Raw genomic sequence first — 6,920 nt, forward strand, 5'->3', positions numbered from 1 at the left:
CCATGGTGCAGATTAGGGCTGAATGATTCGCAAAAATAATCTGTGATTTTGTTGCGATTTGATATGCAGCTGTTACTATGTACCTCATCTTGAAGAAATTCAAGCAATAAATCATTCTCTATTACAACCTACACTTGGTCAAGCAGCATGGTTTGACTTTCCAGCAAGTGCTTAGCTAGAAACCCCCATATGGATAGAAGCATTTATGACAATGTGTACTGAATACAATGAAATTATTCAGAAGCAATTAATCCATAGTAGCAGAATGTGAAAAGGAGGGAGCAACAGACTTTAAGCTATAAAGGAGGAGGCTGGGGTGGAGGAGGTAAAGCTTTAGTCTATAAAGGAGGAGGCTGGGGTGGAGGAGGTGAATCTTTGCCAGCAGCAGTGTGGTGCATCAGCATTGATGCCAGCAGGGATTAGTAAGGAGCACATTACCTTTAAATGGACCGCTGTGTTGAGAGGAAGAGCTGTGATTGGCTGTGGGAGATGGGAGGTGATAATTGGGATCAGCTGGCTCTCAGCCAATCACAGCTATGGGTATGATTTACGTGAACTAATGCTAAGTTTCATCAATATTAGATCCAATGAACTAGGGCAGAACAATTAAAACATACATCTTATTGCAGTTATTGTTGCTCATATTGCAAATTTGATCTCATTTGCTTCATTGAATGGGGGTTATTGTTTTTATGTCACTTGTTTTAATTAAGAAACGTGTACATAAAACACGATATGGACAATTTTTATGAACCATTTTATAAAAAACTACAGCTGAATGTTTGGAAAATGTGCATAAAATCTCTGCAGCTGCAACAAATGAATGTATTAAACTGGTATTTTGACATATTTCAAGTTAAAGCAATATTTCAATGTCTGTGATTTGTAAATTGCAGCATGCCATACTGCGATTTAATCTCATTTGCAATGAATTGCCCAGCCCCAGTAAAGATGTGTCTCATATCAAAAAGAGCAACAATCCACCAGAGCCATGACCAGAAGAAGCCCAGCAGGGGTCGCTGTACGGGGTTAGGCTGTTTTTAAATGTTTTTGTGGTCGATAAAAGTTCAAGTCTAACTTTTATATTGTAGTATTAATCATTCAAAGCAGCTAAGTTGTTTATGAGGCAAACAAAAACTCAGCGTTAACATCATTCAGTCTGTCATTCACCGAGTTTCATGTTTTGTCAGTGGGTCTTCTTTCACATGTGTCTTAAGATGGTTGTCTGATTAAATTATTTTTGCACTTTTAACTAAAAACGATTTCATTTGGAACAGTTGAAAAAAAATCTGCACAGTAGCTTTCATATGTAATTTTTATGTCAAATGTAATTTTTATATCTGTCTGATCAGCACATAAGATTTTTATAAATACTGTCTTAATTTTAACACTGATGTCTCACAATAAACATGATAAATCTAATTTCTGCTGGGCTAACATGTCTTTATTCTCCTCCCACACTAGAATAAACATTTTAACAACACGTCATTTAGTTGATTTTCTTTTTTTTTTTGGGGGGGGGGGGTTAGAATCAAAAAGGAGAAATGTAGATTTTTTTTTTAGTTTTAAAGACAATTACTGACAAATCAGACTTTTTCATCTTACTTCTAACAGCTTATGTGAACAGTGCAGTATAAAATATTTTTATATTGTAATAAAATTAGGGGTATATCACCATGACTGGTTTCCCATCAGTGTTTCTCAGCTGTCTCTGTTTCCTGTTTGAGCATTGTCTCTCTAATCACATTGGTGACATGTGTCAGTCCACCCCCTGTGCCCTCATGTCTCACAGATAAGGACTTCCATCAGTGTGTATTACTCGTCTGTTTCTTAGAGCATATCACTCCCTGATGACTCGCAGCTTTGTCTGTATGATGCAGAAGAAAACAAGGTAATGTCTGCATGATTATTATGGTGTGTGTTTAAATGAATGCTGTTGTAAGGGAAGACTGCTGCATTTTAAGTTTGACTACTTGTGATGCTTTTCTCATTCAGGTTTTTCTTCCCTTTTTATTTGCAAATGTTGAAATAACAGCTTCAACACTTTGATCTAGACCAAGGTTAGAATAGTTTTGGATTTTTCAATAGTTTTTATTTTTAGTTCATTTTCACTTTCTTTTTTTCAATTTCAGTTTAGTTTTTCTTTTTTCAAGATTTTTTTTTGGCTGTCTTTGGATAGGACGGTGGATAGAGTCAGAAACAGGGAGAGACATGCAGGAGATAGTGCCATGGGCCAGATTTCAACCCTGGTTGCCTGCGTATATGGCGTGCGCCTTAACCACTCGACTAACGGTGCGCCAATTTCAGTTTAGTTTCAATTAGTCTTTGCTGCTGGTTTGTTAGTAAAGTTTAGTTTTTATTTTGCAAAAATGCTTCGTTTCAGTTTCGTTTTTATTAGTTTTAGTGTTAGTTTTTGCAGATAGATGTCGGGGCTGAGTGAGCATCATACATTTTTAAAAACACAGTCAAACAGGCTGCTCTTCACTTTTCATTGTACTTATTTAAAGATGATGTCTGAATACAACTCCAGACATAAAACTACCACTGTGTGAAGTCTTAACCAATCAGATCAGGCCATTTTACTCTCCAGACTCTAGTGTAGGTGCCAGTCAGTATGGTTTTGTCAAAGACTAAAACTAAGGATGTTTTGTGTGTCTGTTTTGATTTTACTTTAGTTCGTTTTGAAAGCGCACTATACAGTTTTAGTTAGTTTTTATTTTTTCAGTAAAGCTGAAAAAGCTTAGTTTTGATTGAGACTCGGTTAACTAAAATGGTTTTTAAATTTTAGTTTTAGGAATTTAGTTTTAGTTAAATGAAATGATTTTTGAATTTTAGTTTTAGTAATTTAGTTAGTTTTAGTTAACTGAAATGATTTTTGAATTTTAGTTTTAGCTATTTAGTTCGTTTTAGTTAACTGAAATGATTTTTGAATTTTCGTTTTAGTAATTTAGTTGTAATGATTGTATTAATCTGAAGTTTTGTGTGTGAACCCAAGAGCAGAGCCGGAGACTAGGAAGCAGTTTTAAAAGGTTTAATGAAGGCACACAGGAGTGAGGGAGGGGGGAATCCAGGTCCAGGGAGTGAGAGGTTTCCAGTGAAGCAGAGGCTTGAAGGGTGGGAGGGGGGGAAGGGATCCAAGAGCTTGAGTCGGTGCGAGAGTGAGGCAGTGTGGCAGAGACTGGGCGATACTGAGGGCACGTGGAGGCACTGGAAAAGGCGAGAGAGAGGCGGATTAGTCGAATATCAACAAACAATTCAAAAGGCAGTAATAATCTTAATCTCTGAGGAGAATCTCGAGACGGCCACGATACCACAGTGAGCGGGATTCTTCTGGCGTCCGCTTCTTCTCAGAGGAGAGCTTAAGAGGGAGTGGTGATTGCGGTGATGACGTGCAGGTGCGGTGGTGCGGAGGTGCCAGTGCCCAATCAGTGCAGGTGCGCCCAGTCTCTGTGAAGAAAACAAAAGAAAACTCGCGGCAGGAAGTGGCTCGCAGGAACTTATCAAAATAAAACAAAGAATGTGCAATCACCACATTAGTTAACTGAAATGATTTGTGAATTTTAGTTTTAGTTATTTAGTTAGTTTTAGTGAACTGAAATGATTTTTGAATTTTCATTTTAGTTATTTAGTTCATTTTAGTAAACTATAATAACCTTGAATTAGACTGCCAGTGAGGTAAAGACTTATTTCAGGAGCAGGAGGCGTCGGTTTTGTTTTTCTTCTTCTTTCCTCTCTCACCTCGTGTGTTCGTTTCTCCTCAGCTCAGGCTCCTCTCACCACAACAACATGATCTCCAGGATGCTGCTGCTCTTCATCCTGGCCCGCTGTGTCTCAGGTCAGTTTTAAATTTTTAGGTACTTTCATGGAATTTTGGGGAAATTATTTTAAATTTTGTGGGAACTATGTTTGACATTTTCCTGCATATAACTGAAAATTGTAAGGAATTTCTTTTCATGAATTTTCCTTGGAATTGCTATCTGCAATTGTCTGGAAATCTGGCTGGAAATTTTAATTTTCATGGAATTATGGAAAACATGTTCCTATATTATGAGGAGTTTGATAAGTAGTTTGAGGGGGAATTTGCATTGAAATTGTTCTGTATTTTAATGGGAGTTTGAGAAAATTATTTGAAAATGGGTTGGGGGGTTGGTTGTAGTTTAAAAAATGTTCATGAATATCACTGGAAATTTTGGGGAATTGTTTTTAATTTTAGGGGAATTAAATTCAAAAATTTGTATAATATTCTGATGAACTATGGGGAAAATTATTTGTAATTTGATTGCAGATGTTTGGTGGAATTTGTTTTAAGTTGTAGGGAATTTTCTAGGAAAATTTCAAGATTTTCAATATTTGTTGGGGAAAGTTGCATTTAAGTTTTTTGGCTTTTAAAGTAAATGTTTGGGGAATATTTGAGGAAAATCTGTTTTTATGTTTGACATTCAGCCAAAATGTAAGGTCAAATTCCCCTTAGTTTCTGCTGAAACAGAACCTTCTGGAGAGTGTTGTTCCGTTTAAGGTTTCTCTTCAGGTTTTAAACTTATCAGACAATATTTATCCCAAAAAGGTGGGAGAAAACAGAACAGCTCAGGTCTCAAGAGGTCAGAGTGATCATGTCAGCCGACTTTCCCTCTGTGTCTCCCTACAGGAACCGTTCTGATACATGCAGCTCAGGCCTCCTATTGGACAAATGATGGCAAGAACGTCACCTTTGAGTGGACATTCACAGTAAACTTCAACATTTCCTTCCAGTCTCTGAACATTCTGTGTGGCAGCTTAAATCCTTAGAAAGACTCAGTCACATTTCATCTTCAAGAGGGAGTCGAGGTCCCGGAGTCTCAGGATCCATGGTTTGCAGGAAGAGTCCACTTCGACAGAGATGTCCTCAAAGAGGGATGCATCAGACTTCATGTGTCCAAACTGAGGTCTGGCGATGAGAGCGTTTACATGTGTGGAGTGGAGACAAACTCCGGAGTGGGCTTGGCTCAATATTTGCTGCATTTGACAGGTAGGTTAAATTAGAAGGAACATGTTTAATCCGTCCGTTTGTGTTTTAATGGCTAACTCTAGTCTGTTGTTCTGCTTACAGAAGCATGGACTAGGACTGGCATAGTGGTGCTAGTCCTCTGTGTAGCGGTTCAAATACTTCTGCTGGTTGCTGGGTTCATGCTTCGTCAAAAGTCCAGATCCCTTTAAATCTTTTGACAAGATTTAAAGGGAACAGTAACAACATGAAAGTATGCACACATCCTTCCATGACTCACAGACGTCACAAAAGGGCTTTATTTGAAATATACAGATGAGGATGAAATAATTAGCCCCCTAAGTGTTGTTAAAGCAAGGAATTTTTAACACGACTTTTCCAAACATCTGACTTATTTTGAAATCTATAAATGTCATCCTCATCTGTAGCTGAAATGTTTTTGTACTTAATTGGACACTTTTACAGTTTAAAAAATTCTCCCGACATTTCATATTTAAAAGGGTTTATTGCTAATACGCTGGTGGTCTGTGTGACTGAGTTTTTGTTTTCATGTACAAGATATTATTTCTATTCTATGTGACGTGGTCTACATGCCTTTTCATATACAGTCACCTCCAAAAGTACTGGAACGGTGAGGCCAATTCTTTTATTTTTGCTGTACAGTAAAGACATTTGGGTTTGACATCAAAAGATGAAAATGAGACAAGAGATTAACATCTCAGCTTTTATTTCCAGGTGTTTACAGCTGGATCTGATACACGACTTACAGGATAGCACTCTTTATTTGTCCATGTTTCCATTCGAGCAAAAGTATTTGTAAAGTAGTTTTGTTGCCCAGGTGTGTCCTGTTACATTGATTATTCTCACAATAAATAGCGCTGAATGTCTACGCTCAGGTTCAGATTTGGGTTTTGCCTGTGCAGACTGCATTTATAGTTAGAGGTGCAACCAACATGAAAACCAGAGAGCTGTCTATGTGAGAAAAACAACACACTTTCATATTGTATTGATTGTTCCTTTTAATATTGGTTGACTTATTGTCACTTTTATCTTCTCCGTCTTAACAGTCTGATTGGTTGTCATGCCAGTGTCGTAGATTTGCTGCAGAACAAAGACCTTCTACTTTTATGGATTTAATGTTTGAGATTTTTTAATGGACACTTTGTTAGTCTTGAGATAAACTGTTAGCTAAATATGGTGTGAAATAAAACATTTGAAATACTTTTCATGGTATTTTTCTTATTCTTATCCCAGTTTAAAGTGTTGCCTTTTACGTGACTTGATTACCTAATCATGATCCTCTGAATCTGAGTTTGAATTGTATTTGACCTGAAAGTGAAAGAATAAAAGTGCCTGATATTCCTGCAGTATACACTAACAGGCCACTTTATTAGGTACACCTGTTCAATTGTTAACACAAAGGCTGATGTAGCATTTAGACATGTGGACGTGGTCAAGACGACTTATTTACCAGTCCGGCTGCCTCTCCTGTCAGCTAAGAACAGGAAACTGAGGCTACAGTTCACACAGGCTCACCAAAACTGGACAATAGAAGATTGGAGAAATGTTGCCTGGTCTGATGAGTCTAGATTTCAGCTGTGACATTCAGACTGAAGGGTTAGAATTTGAAGTGCACAACATGAAAGCATGGATCCATCCTGCCTTGTATCAACAGTTCAGGCTGGTGGTGTAATGGTGGGGGGATTTCTTCATCGGGCCTCTTAGTACTGACTGAGCATTGCTTACACGCCACAGCCTAAGTATAAGCCTGAGTATTGTTACTGACCATGCTTCCATGGTTTCATAAACATGACGATGAGTTCTCTGTACTCCAGCGGCCTCCACAGTCACCAGATCTCAATTAATAGACCATGGGTTCTCAACTGGTGGATCGGGACCCAAAAGTGGGTCGCGGAGCAGTTTTCAGTGGGTCATGACT

Source organism: Cheilinus undulatus, linkage group 22 (assembly GCF_018320785.1).
Source record: "Cheilinus undulatus linkage group 22, ASM1832078v1, whole genome shotgun sequence".
NCBI classification, from domain to species: Eukaryota; Metazoa; Chordata; class Actinopteri; order Labriformes; family Labridae; genus Cheilinus; species Cheilinus undulatus.